Source organism: Diadema antillarum, unplaced genomic scaffold (genome assembly GCF_040938485.1).
Source record: "Diadema antillarum isolate AM-2024a unplaced genomic scaffold, OU_Dant_1.0 seq00001358_RagTag, whole genome shotgun sequence".
In the NCBI taxonomy this organism is placed as follows: domain Eukaryota; kingdom Metazoa; phylum Echinodermata; class Echinoidea; order Diadematoida; family Diadematidae; genus Diadema; species Diadema antillarum.
In genome coordinates this window covers 16,273-28,200 of record NW_027272122.1, presented here as the reverse complement: position 1 = coordinate 28,200, position 11,928 = coordinate 16,273, and the positions used below count along the sequence as shown (strand labels likewise).

The 11,928-nt window shown below is 38.4% G+C and overlaps 1 pseudogene; it reads right to left on the bottom strand.

Moving 5' to 3' along the window:
• Nucleotides 1–2,313: 2,313 nt before the first annotated feature.
• On the bottom strand, nt 2,314–5,892 carry LOC139708632 (THAP domain-containing protein 1-like; annotated as a pseudogene).
• Nucleotides 5,893–11,928: the final 6,036 nt, after the last annotated feature.

The following is an 11,928-nucleotide window of genomic DNA, read 5'->3' as shown; positions in this document are numbered from 1 at the left end:
CACCCTCACGCCTATTATCAAAAATATGCGTGATCGAAAACAACAGCAACAAAGCAAACCAAAACAAAGAATATAAACGGTAACTTCTGGACATATTTTAGTTGAACTTGCATATGTACAGTGTAGCCAAATCATTTGGACATCCAGGAAAAAAATCAAACAAACTTGGATAGAAAATATTCAGTCAACATATCCTTTAATTAACTGGCTGGAACATGAAATAATAAAAAAGGAGTTTCATACCAGCTGGTTGATAGTATTGAGAGTTTTTCCAGTTGTATGTCGGCAAAAAATTATTTGGACATGTAGTGGTTTGTGGCTCCTCGGCAGGTTCAACGTGTCCTTTTCAGTATTTGGTTGGTCCTCCCTTAGCTGCGATCACTGCACATAGCCTCCGTGGCATGCTCTCAACCAGGGTGTTGCAAATCGCTGGGTCGAGACTCTCCCAGGTGCGCTGAAGCATGTCCTTCAGGTTCTGCTTGCTGCTGGGTGGTTCTGGGGGACGCCTCCGCTCCAGCTCATCCCAGAGATGCTCTATGGGGTTGATCGGGAGCACCGCTTAATCGGGACCAAAGTCTTACTCCTGAGCCGTCCCGATAAAGCGGTGGCGACTGTATATATATACAAAGAGCATAAAATAACAAAGCGAAATCGACATTCATAGAAATAGAGAAGGGAGAAAGAGAAACTGTACGTAGAGGAAATATTCATTTGGGCCACATATTCCACCTTCACGCAATACCTTAGGTGAACCCAATGGTTGTAGGATTCACATTGAGCCCATGAGAGGATGTAGAGACTGTTTTTGTTGATCGATGGAGGGACTCTCGACCTGCAGATGCAGCAGTCATCGTACATTGTCTCTGACTCATCGGAGTCACTCTCCTCTGCTGCAGTTGGGTGGGGATGGAAATTTAGTTTCCTTGCAGCTTTGTAATGTTGAAGGGCCTACTTTGTCATCATGGTGTGATGGTGTTCCTATATGTTGCAACTGGTTGTTGGCCTTGAGGATCTTGACGTACACGCCAGTTTCGGTGACTGCCACTCCTGATAGCTGGTACTTGTATTTCCTCGTTGGTTTGGATGCAGTCGTCGTCTATGGCTCTGATTAACTCCATCGGGATGCAAAATGTGCAGCAACAGTCGGACTTTGTCCCTTGACACTTTCAGGCCATTATCAATGCATTGTGCGTGCATCCAGCGATAACCGTGCAACTGTGAGGATGACTGTAACTTGTCCAATATAAAAACAGCAACATCTAGAATATCTGATGTTTGTCTTCAATACAGGGACAGTCTCTTCAAGATTCGTTTCAAATGTCTATGACTTAGGAGAAGTCGATGTTTTGATACCAAATAGTTAAGAATTTCTTTCTGACTGAATCCTAAATCAAAATACAGACGAACAAGTTCGTCCCTTTCACTCACCTTCACCCTGGGCCATGTGGCGGCCATTGGTAGTGGCCTTACGCACATTATCACATACACGTGCGTGTACACACTATTATTTATTACGTAATAAATAATACGTACGTACGTATTACTGCAAAAGTGGAAATTTTTCGCTCTCGACGGACCATCAGGAATTTCGCGTGTTTTTAATTTCGCACACATACAATGCACACTGACACAGTACGTAATGCGACGCAATACTAGTAATGAAATACTTTTATTTTCGCGCTATCATCGGCGAGCAACGCGAAAATTTCCACGTTTACAGTATTTATTACGTACGTACGTATTATCACGTAGTACGTACTATTTATTACGTACGTTCATAAAAGTACATATTATTACGTACGTACGTGTACGTATTATCACGTACGTACGTATTATTTATCACGTACGTACATATTACTTTTTACGTACATACGTACTAAGTTTCGTTTTTTGCCATGTTGGAAAATGTCCCCAATGGGTCTTCGTATATGGAAGAATGACTCGCAAGGATTCCATTCCCAGGGTCTAGGCACTGTATACATGTGTACAGCCATTGTTAGACGCACTTTAAGTACGTTTCCAGATACCAACCTGTCCGGACACCCAATGACTGGGTATACAATAAGTGATAGTCATGCCTCTTGCATGCAGTCGTTGGGTAGTTCTTGAGCTACCACCTCCTTGCTCTAAATGGCCAATGCAGTCATAGTCTGATGGGAATTCATTTGTTCATTTCTCCGGTATAATTCCTGCTGCTGTCATGATTCTTGGTCGGATGGCCGCATAACTATTTTTCTTTCTCTCATGCAGACGAGGGTTTGTTGCAGCAGCTTGTAGACATCACTTGTAAGCAGCAATGGTGCTTTCTCCTCTTTAGACTTCTTTAGGTATGCCCTCAATGGGTACCTTCAAGCAAATCTCCACAATTAGTGGAGATTAGCTTCTCATTCCGTAGCTCATCGATGACACCTTTCAGGGTCTCCACCTTACGCTTCAGATGGCGTGTTCATTGATGCAGTACTTTCAGTTTCTTTTGACATTTTTCCAGTCTCTCCATGGACTCGTCTAACTTGCGCTTCAATTTCCTTGGAGAGTCCATTACAGCGTAATTGTGCTCAGCCAGTGGGTCAACAGATGTAACTTGCTGTGACGGCGGGCAAGAATGAAGTTCTGGTACCCTCAAAGGTGATGTAGAAGCACGAACTGCTGGGCATTTCCGGTTGGTTTCGTTCTGAAACATTAAAGAGGGAAGAGAAAATACAGTAAATTGAAAGGTCAATTTTGTGCAAACAGTGAACATACATGTACATGTACTAATAATTAAAATAAAACAAGCTAATAATTAAAATTGCTGTACCGAACTAGAAAATTTCATAAACTGTGCATTATTGTAGGTTTTAATCACAAAATGTGATGTCCTACTGCTCCTACATTGATTGCCCATTCATGCCCCCCCCCCCCCACCCCGGCCCAACATCTACGAAAAAAAAAAAATAATAATATAATTCAATTTTTGCCTGTGTGCAATAGCAAACAATCAACATTACTATTCTGAAAATGTGATCTTTTATCAATAACCATGTCATCAGACCTAGAGTAAATATACAATAATTACATGTACATTCTTTAAAACTATTTTTGCAGCCATAACATGAAATGACAGGGGCCTCTTTGCGTGAAATAAGTAATCATTAAACAATGACATTACTTTGAACGTGCAGCGCTCTCACCAGATTTTCTTTTGAACTTGTTGCATCTGATCAGATTCTTGTTATATATTTGCACATGTCACTGGCAATATACACAGAATGCATATATTTATAGGAATTCATGGATGCATATCGGAATTCAGATAATTTGCATGTGTCACTAAAATTTTGCCTTGTCGGGCGTGTCATGTGCATTTTACACAGGTAAGAACGCTATGAATGTGTTCTTCAAATTCATTTTGAAATGTTATTGTTTCATCCCTGTAGAACTGATCAATGATTCCAAGTTCAAAGGTGTATGTTACCTTTGCTGTAGAACTGTGAGCATTCACACCTATACATATGTACATTAGATGAACAAATACATGTGCAACTTACCCTTTGTAAGCGACTTGGGATGTAAAATATTGTTGGCACAGCTGAATGACGCAGCTTTACACGTAGTCCTAACGTGTAGAAGCTTTCTGGGGTGAAGTGCTTTGAACAAAGCACAGACCTGGCTGCCGGCATCCATCTGTCCCTCCTCACATTTACCACCCATTGTCTTAAAGGGATTGTACAGTTTTGGTTGAGACCTAATTTGAGGTTTCTAACATTTTTTTTGGTGAAATAATGAGAAACCTCTTGTGAAATATGAAAGAGCATGTTATTCTATGAGGAATTTAACATTTATTTGATAAAAATTGGTTTTGAAATGGCTGAGATATCCACAAAGAGCGATTCTAATAAAGTGTGGGACCCACACTTTATTACGATTGCTTTGTTTTACTTTGTTTTTGGATGTTTCAGTCATTCCAAACCCGATTTTCATCAAATAAACTTTGAATTCCCCTTAAAATGGTATGCTCTGTACTATATCATAAGTGTTTTCTTGGTATCTTGCAAAAAGTTAAAAGCCCATTTCTCATCTCCACCAACACTGTACCTTCCCTTTAACAGCTCTGGGTTGCGATGTGGAAATCTGAAAAGGAGTATTAAAACAGATTACAAATTTACAGGGATGATGAAGTACAAATATTGGCATACTGCTGCTATATTCTGTATTTTCCATGATCGCTCTTAGTAGTAGTAGACTACTAAAAGTTAGACTTAAACACTTATTATTGACATGACAAAACCGGCTAGAGTAATCTTTTGCTTTTCATTTCAAATGAAATAAACTTGTGTATTCTTATTATTCTTACTTGATATATTTAATCTTGAATTTCATTACTTTCTCAAAGAAATCTACGGGCATCAATATCATTTTGTAAATCACAAAAATGCTTTTACTTAGTAAATTTTACTGTTTTAGTTTTATGTTTCTCTACACAACAAACACACATATCTACAGTTGGGACTACATACACTGTAAGTAAATTGTCGTTTCCTTACCTGTGAAATGTCAAGCCTTTCTCGCGATTTTCACGAACATCTCGATTCGTGCAGTTCGCACAACAAGATGGCATTCTGCTCTACACTAGTATCATTGCATTAACGTGAAACAACTGAAACGAATGTGCAAATATGAAATAATCTCTGTATAGAGATTCTGACAATGCATCGCACAGCGTACCGTTCAATCACAGCGAATTTATGCTTTTTGGGTGACTATATCCCACAATGCATTACGATCCCGCTGCTTCACGTAAAATTTTTCGCCTGTGGGGCTTTTGTGTGTGTGCTCGCAGGCACGTCCTTTCCACGTAGTGTTTGAGTTCAGTGGTGTATTCATGCTTCACTTTTAACTTTGATCTTTTGAGCTCAAATTACAAATCTTATCAATATACAACCTCATATTTTCTGCATAACATTAAAAGCTAATCATAAATTTCAATAATATGTGGTGATATTTTACCTGCACTAGTTGGGTTGAAAAAAAAAAAAAATAGGCTGAAAGCAACTTGTTGGTAATAGTGGCATATTCTCTAGTAAGTCTTTGGGCAGAAAAATGTAACGCCCTCTACTGGCCATGTGGTATCATTAGCAGAAACTCAGACTTGCTCGTGACACAAAATTTATTTATAACTTAATCAGACTAGGGATTCTATACATATTCTACCTAAACACAGAATTTATATCAGACATAAAAAAACTCATAATCCTGGGATATCTTGGCAGATGTTCTATTCATCAATGCTGGCATAACGTGTAACAATTAAAGGACAAGTTCACCTTCATAGACATGTGGGTTGAGTGAATGCAGCAATATTAGTAGAACACATCAGTGAGAGTTTGAGCAAAATCGGACAATCCGTTAAAAAGTTATGAAATTTTGAAGTTTCTGCTCAGTCACGGCTGGATGAAAAGACTACTATAGCTTGTGATGTCACATGAGTACAATGATATAAAGAAAGAATAAAGAAAATTCAACATATTTCCATTTTTCTCGCTTAACAAAAGAACACTTGACTTCTCTCTTTCAGAAGGCAGGGGGAATAATATTACCCTTAACATACGTCAGTAGCAAGTCGAAGAAATGTGCACTTTATTCAAAAAGTAAAGTTTTGTGAAATTCTCTTTTTATTTTCCTTATATAGTTGTACGCATGTGACATCATCCACTGTAGTAGTCTTCTCTTCCAGCAGTGACTGCGCAGATACTTAAAATATTCGTAACTTTTGAACGGATTGTCCAATTTTCCTCAAACTTTCACTGATGTGTTCTACTGATATTGCTGCATTCTCTCAATCCTTATGTATATGAAGGTGGACTTGTCCTTTAAGGCTGACCTGTTGTATCTCTTAGTGCAGTGCTCATCCATTTTTTCATGTCAGCATTGTTGTTATATTAACTTATTTCTTGAAAATAAAGTGTTTTCTACTTGAAAGTAATCAAAGTTCCATTTCTTCTTATTTCCCAGGTCGTATAATTGATATTGCTTGAAAGTGTGTGAAAGGAGAAATGGTGGTGTACTGACCACTCAAAGTGTACACATGAATGAATGCTTTATCAGACTGTCTTGAAGTTTACTCATTAGATGCCTGTATTGTTGTTGTTGTTGTTGGTGGTGGTGTTGGTGTTGTTGTTGTTGTTGTTGCTGCTGCTGTTGTTGCATCTCCTAATTGAGGAAATACCGGAATTATCAGTAGAACACATCAGTGAAAGTTTGAGGAAAATCAGACAATCCGTTCAAAAGTTATGAATTTTGAAAGATTTTGTGCAGTCACTGCTGAATGAGAAGACTACGGTACTACCAGTTTATGTCATAAGCATGAAACTTCAAAAATTCATAACTTTTGAATAGATTGTCTGATTTTCCTCAAATTTTCACTGATACATTCTACTAATATTGCTGCATTCTCTCAGTCCACATGTATATCAAGGTGAACTTGTCCTTTAAATAGGTTGAACACCAAGAGCAATGTGCATTTACCCTAATGGCAAACTTGCTCTTTGATGCCATCTTAGACATTTTCAGTGGGATTTTTTTTTTCACTGCAAAGATTCACTGCAAAGTAAAGGTACACAAATTTGCAGGGAATCAAATCTGAAAATGATTTCATGTTATTAAAAAAAAAGTGCACAAACTGGTTTCTTCTTCTATTCCTGAAGTGTGTGCCATACATTTGGCATCCAAGAATTGGCCATTTTTACTCTACAATGCCAAGAAAATCAGTGAAGTGTTGATCCAATGTAATATATACATTATGTACTATCTCTCCCACATAAGTAACAGATATTTAGAAAAGAATACCACAGCCATATTTGTAACTATGGTTATATGACATTCATAATCTTATGTGCTAAAATCTCTCCAGTATTGTAAAAAGACACACAAACATTCACAACTACCTGAAATTTCACAGAAAACTTGACACATAATTCAATCAGTATTCTGATGTGCAGAATGCTCACCAACATTTATAACATAATGAACTTTGCCCCAAACACACTGCACTTTGCTCAGAGTATTCACGCAACATACAGACAGTACTCCATATACATGATTGTACAAACGCAGACAAATAATTACAAGGATGTTGTCTGATATCGTTTTTATTAATGTACAAATCATCGAGTTTGAAACTGAACAGTTCACTTTTATAGGCGAGAGCACAAATCAAATTTCACTCTTTTGAAGAGGCCACAATGCTGCACCCTTTTGATAAAAGTCATCACACTTTGCAATTTCCATCGTGAGACCACAATGAAATATGAGTCTACTCCTCCGTACGTCACCATTTCCTATCTCCACAGACTGCAATTTCAGTATAAAAATGGACAGTGGCTGCAATATACGTCTACGGGAGGAAAAGACCAAATGATTCTACACCTTGGAGGCAAGAAATAGATGTTCACAAAATGTCTGTAACAGAAATGAAAGAAACTGGCGGTCATTGCAAACACAATAATTTTTCATTACATAACTTGTCTCATCAAATTCTGCTCTCTTAGAGACCAACAAAATGCAAAAGTTGCCATAAGGATACAATGTACATGTACAGTGAACTCCCGTTATATCAAACAAGGTACGGTTCTCCTGAAACTCTGGCTACAATGAGGTGAAAATTCAGGCCCTAACAATATCAGCTCTATAATGTTTATTTGTTTGGTTGCGACAAAATTCTAATATGAAAAAAAGAAACCAGTCCCACGAACCTCGCTATAACGGGAGTTGACTGTAAATAATGGCAATGTAGATCGTTCACAGCAACATACCAGAACAAATAATTTGTAAGGTGGGAATGACATGGAGACACCTCATAATGCGGTGAGCTAATGTTGCATACATGTACCTGCATGACCAGCACATCTCGTATTCGAAGATTTTGAATTTTCTCTCAACACAATGGACTTGTCACAATACCATGTTTCTGACAAGATAATAAACAATACTATCTGTATCTAATCCATAACATTCCACCAGTAAATGTACATTAAGATTACGAATAGGATAATGTAAATACATGGTGTGACACACTTAAATACAGTCTGAAACTTGCAATACAATTGAATAGGAATCCATAGAGGGGTTATTGTAACAGACACCAGAGTTGTACAGTATTACATTTATTCCTCCATTAGTTAAGGGAACCTTGTTACAAAGAGAGACCTATAACAAAACCCATCTCTAAAGGGGTGATTTTGCATATCCCAACTCTTTATATAATTTCTTTGTTTTTGTACCCCAATATATCTACAAAGCAAAGTCAGAAAATCAAACGGAAGTTGGGTATCGGCCAAATCAGAATTGAGTATTCAGAGATTTCTGTTTAATCTCAATCTGCATCTCGGGGTCCAGATATTACACGGCCGTTGACACAGTCTTCAAGCAGAGACTCCAACCCCAAGCACCTTCTGATCTGGAGATTGTCCCGCCCGAAACCCCTAACAAACGGGAGACTCCAAGTTGATGTGTGCGAAGCGCGAAGTTCCTAGGGTTTTAGATGTTCTCTGGTGCTATCTAAGGCTTATTTTTTCAACATACAATAGCAATAAGTAAGAAATCCTTTCCACCGGGAGACACAGAGCCAGGGCGGGAGAAATCAAATCTCAAACGGGAGAACGGGAGATTTTGCGAAAATGGGCTTTCGGCGGGAGATCTCCCGTCGAAAACGGGAGGGTTGGAGTCTCTGTTCAAGTACTCGTTATAATAAGGTTCCCCCATACCTCCATTACCACTCTCAATTTGTCTGACTAATCACCACTCTTTCTGCTGCTTCCACAGTGGTAGAATAGACAGCATATCGCTTGTTTTAAAAAAGTCTAGAAATATTCCATCACATGGTTGTTGCACCTTACAGAGAAATCAACTTTTTTACAACATGAGGCATTGCTGTGGACTACATTTGCATTTCTTTTTTTAAATTTCAGCTGCCTGATCAGGCCACCAAAAGATAATATTTTTGAAAAATCTGGTGGCCCCACATCAATTTTTACTTGCCCTAAGACACCAGGGCCCTGTTTTATGAAGAGCTAAAATTGATTATATAGTTGATTTCAACTGTAACTCTATGGCGGCCTGTGTGGTAAGGAAATTTAAAATCGATTTCATCTTTTGATAGAACGGGGCCCTGGCCAAAGCTAATGTCGAGCACTGGTATCAATGTTGCATATCAAATCATCACCAAGCATGTATCTACTTCTAGTGGCCTGACCACGAAGACTGATGTCATCAACCTAAGACGACAATCTCCTCAGACGGCACTTGTCTGCTGTTTTTATCATAAGTTTGCTTGCTAAAATCACATGGGATTTCCATCTCAAATTGGCAACTCTGTTGTACGCCTTCTTCACCTCGGCAACCCTCTTCCGGGTCCCAGTTTCATAAAACTTTGTTATCAGTAAAAACTGCCATATTTCTATGACACAATTTGCTCTCAGCCAGTCAGATTCAAGGATTTCAGTAGCTTATAACGACTATCGTAAGTTGTTATCGATAACAAGTTTTATGAAATGGGGCCCAAGTGACTCTTGCCATGCAAATAACACGAGCCAGATCTTGGCTTGATTGACAACAGCAGGTAAAGTAATCCAGAATTAATCATGCTGTAAATACCACCTCTCTTGTTATCAGTACAATGTACCACAAGGTGTCCATCAGCTGGCTAAACATGAACTAGTCTTAAGTAGTACTAAACCCTGGTGGTAAGACATGTATGAATCAGGACCACATGTTTTGTTTGGGTAGTAGCACATTTACATTTACTACACCTACTGATGGTCGAGCCATAACAAGCTAATTTCTACTTGGGGCAGCCTCCCCCATGTCACTCCCCCATCTTGAAAAGAAAAAAAAAAAGGGGGGGGCTCCTAACTTACTGTACTTAATCCTATTAGGGTGCTTTTTTCCCCCATTTGAACTTGTCACATTGTTTTCTTCTTTGTAGATTTTGAGTAGTGTGCATCTTTCTACTCACCATATATGACAAGCTATGGAAACGGAGCATGATCGATGAGACTTACATTGTGGCAAATAATGAATGAATAAGAGGTAGCAGTTATAAGACCTTTGACCTTTGACAACATCTCACGACCTTTGACCTTAGACAGCATCATGAATAATCACAGAAGTCACACACAGTACCCAACTCTCAAAGTAGTTCACCATACATGTGAACAGCGCAGATATGAACACCAGAACACCAGGATTTGGAATCCATTTTTCTTGATTGTTCCCTTCCCAGCATACTCGACATCGGCTGAACTAAATAGATTTGTCGTTGTTGTTTGGTTTTTTTTCCACGCACATTGGTAAGGGAAGCGATATGAGGCAATCTACTAAAAGGTATACAGAAAGGTGACTTCACAGAAAATTCCTGGACTTGGTTCACCTCACAAGTGAAATGTTTCATAAGAGCAATTTCACAGCCATTTCACTGCGGTTCATCAATCTGTTCTCTGAATACTGTAAAACACAATATTTTTCGCGGCATGAAATTTTCACAAATTGGAGCCGACGGCCTTCTTCGTGGCATGAAATTTTTGCGAGTTGCCTCCAACATTCAATGCATATAGTGTACACAAGAACTTCCATGTGCATTTTAATTTCGCGAATCTTGGCTCTCGCGAAATTAAAATGCGCATGAACATTCGTTTTACAGTATGTATCTTTATCTACTAGCTAGGACTCAACTTTACTTGGCAACAACATAAGTATACACAATTTCACCAATAAGGAACAGCCATATTGAACTGAGGCAATAGAAAAGTGAATGGCTGAAAGAAAATTCCAGTTAAATACTCCAATAAGACTACTCAGGCATGATGTACTGGTACATGAAACTCAAGCTTGCATTGCAACAAGTTCAAAATCATTACATTAAGACTTCATTCCATTTCAAAAAATTTTAAAGAGTAGTCTAGTAAATTTGTTTCATGCAAGACGTGTGCATGCATGGAGAATTTCATGAGCTTCTTTGAAATATCAGTTGCTACTTTGAAGAGCAACATCTGAGTCAGACAAGACAGTGTGCATCTGAATACGATCAAGACTTCAAAAACAAAATGTGAATGTGCATAATCCAATCCCACACTCTTCTTCAGTATTACCATCTCTAACTCTAGAAAAGGTTTGAGCAAAAATAGGCTTATCAGTTACTCTCTCGCTCTTATATCTTGATTGGCAAGCAAAACAGAACAAATTAAAAAATAACATATGAATTTGATATGATATTTTCATCTACTGCTCAAGGGATCTCACAATATTGTCATGAAATATAACACTTCTCAGCAGGGTAAATTGCTCATCGTAACTCTACTGAAAGCTGGCATTATTTCTAAAGTCAACCTACTTACTTCGTAGAAAAGCTGATTACAATTTGTTCAGAATGGTCGAGTATACAGAGAACATGAATGTCTGTACAATGTAAGATCTCATGGGGCAGCCACAGGAAACCTCTGCAAAAAAGACTCGCCAGAGACCTCCAAAGATGAGAACTACTAACGTAGATATGGGTTTGTGGGGCAGCACAAATCATTCTTTGTGTTCTTCTTCTTACTGTTGTTTCTGTCTATTGAGCAACTAATTTTGGTCTCAGCTTTCGTTGTAGAGTTTTAGTTTTTGGCACATTTTCTACAAAGCCTTATACAACAAACTAAAACAACATCCTCCAACAAACAAAACAGAAAGAAAAGTGGATGAAGGGGGAGCAGAACAACCTTTATCATAGGCAAGTCAAAATTTAGGCAAAATTTATCCTCCCACTGAAACCGCTGTCTTTCAGGAGATAACCTAATTTGTACGATGCCTCTTTCCTAGCATCGCAAATTTTTGAGAAAATAAAATATTGAATGTTGCTTCCTGACTGAAACAAAGATCTGAGAGTAACACGAGATTGTAAACTACATCAGTGTC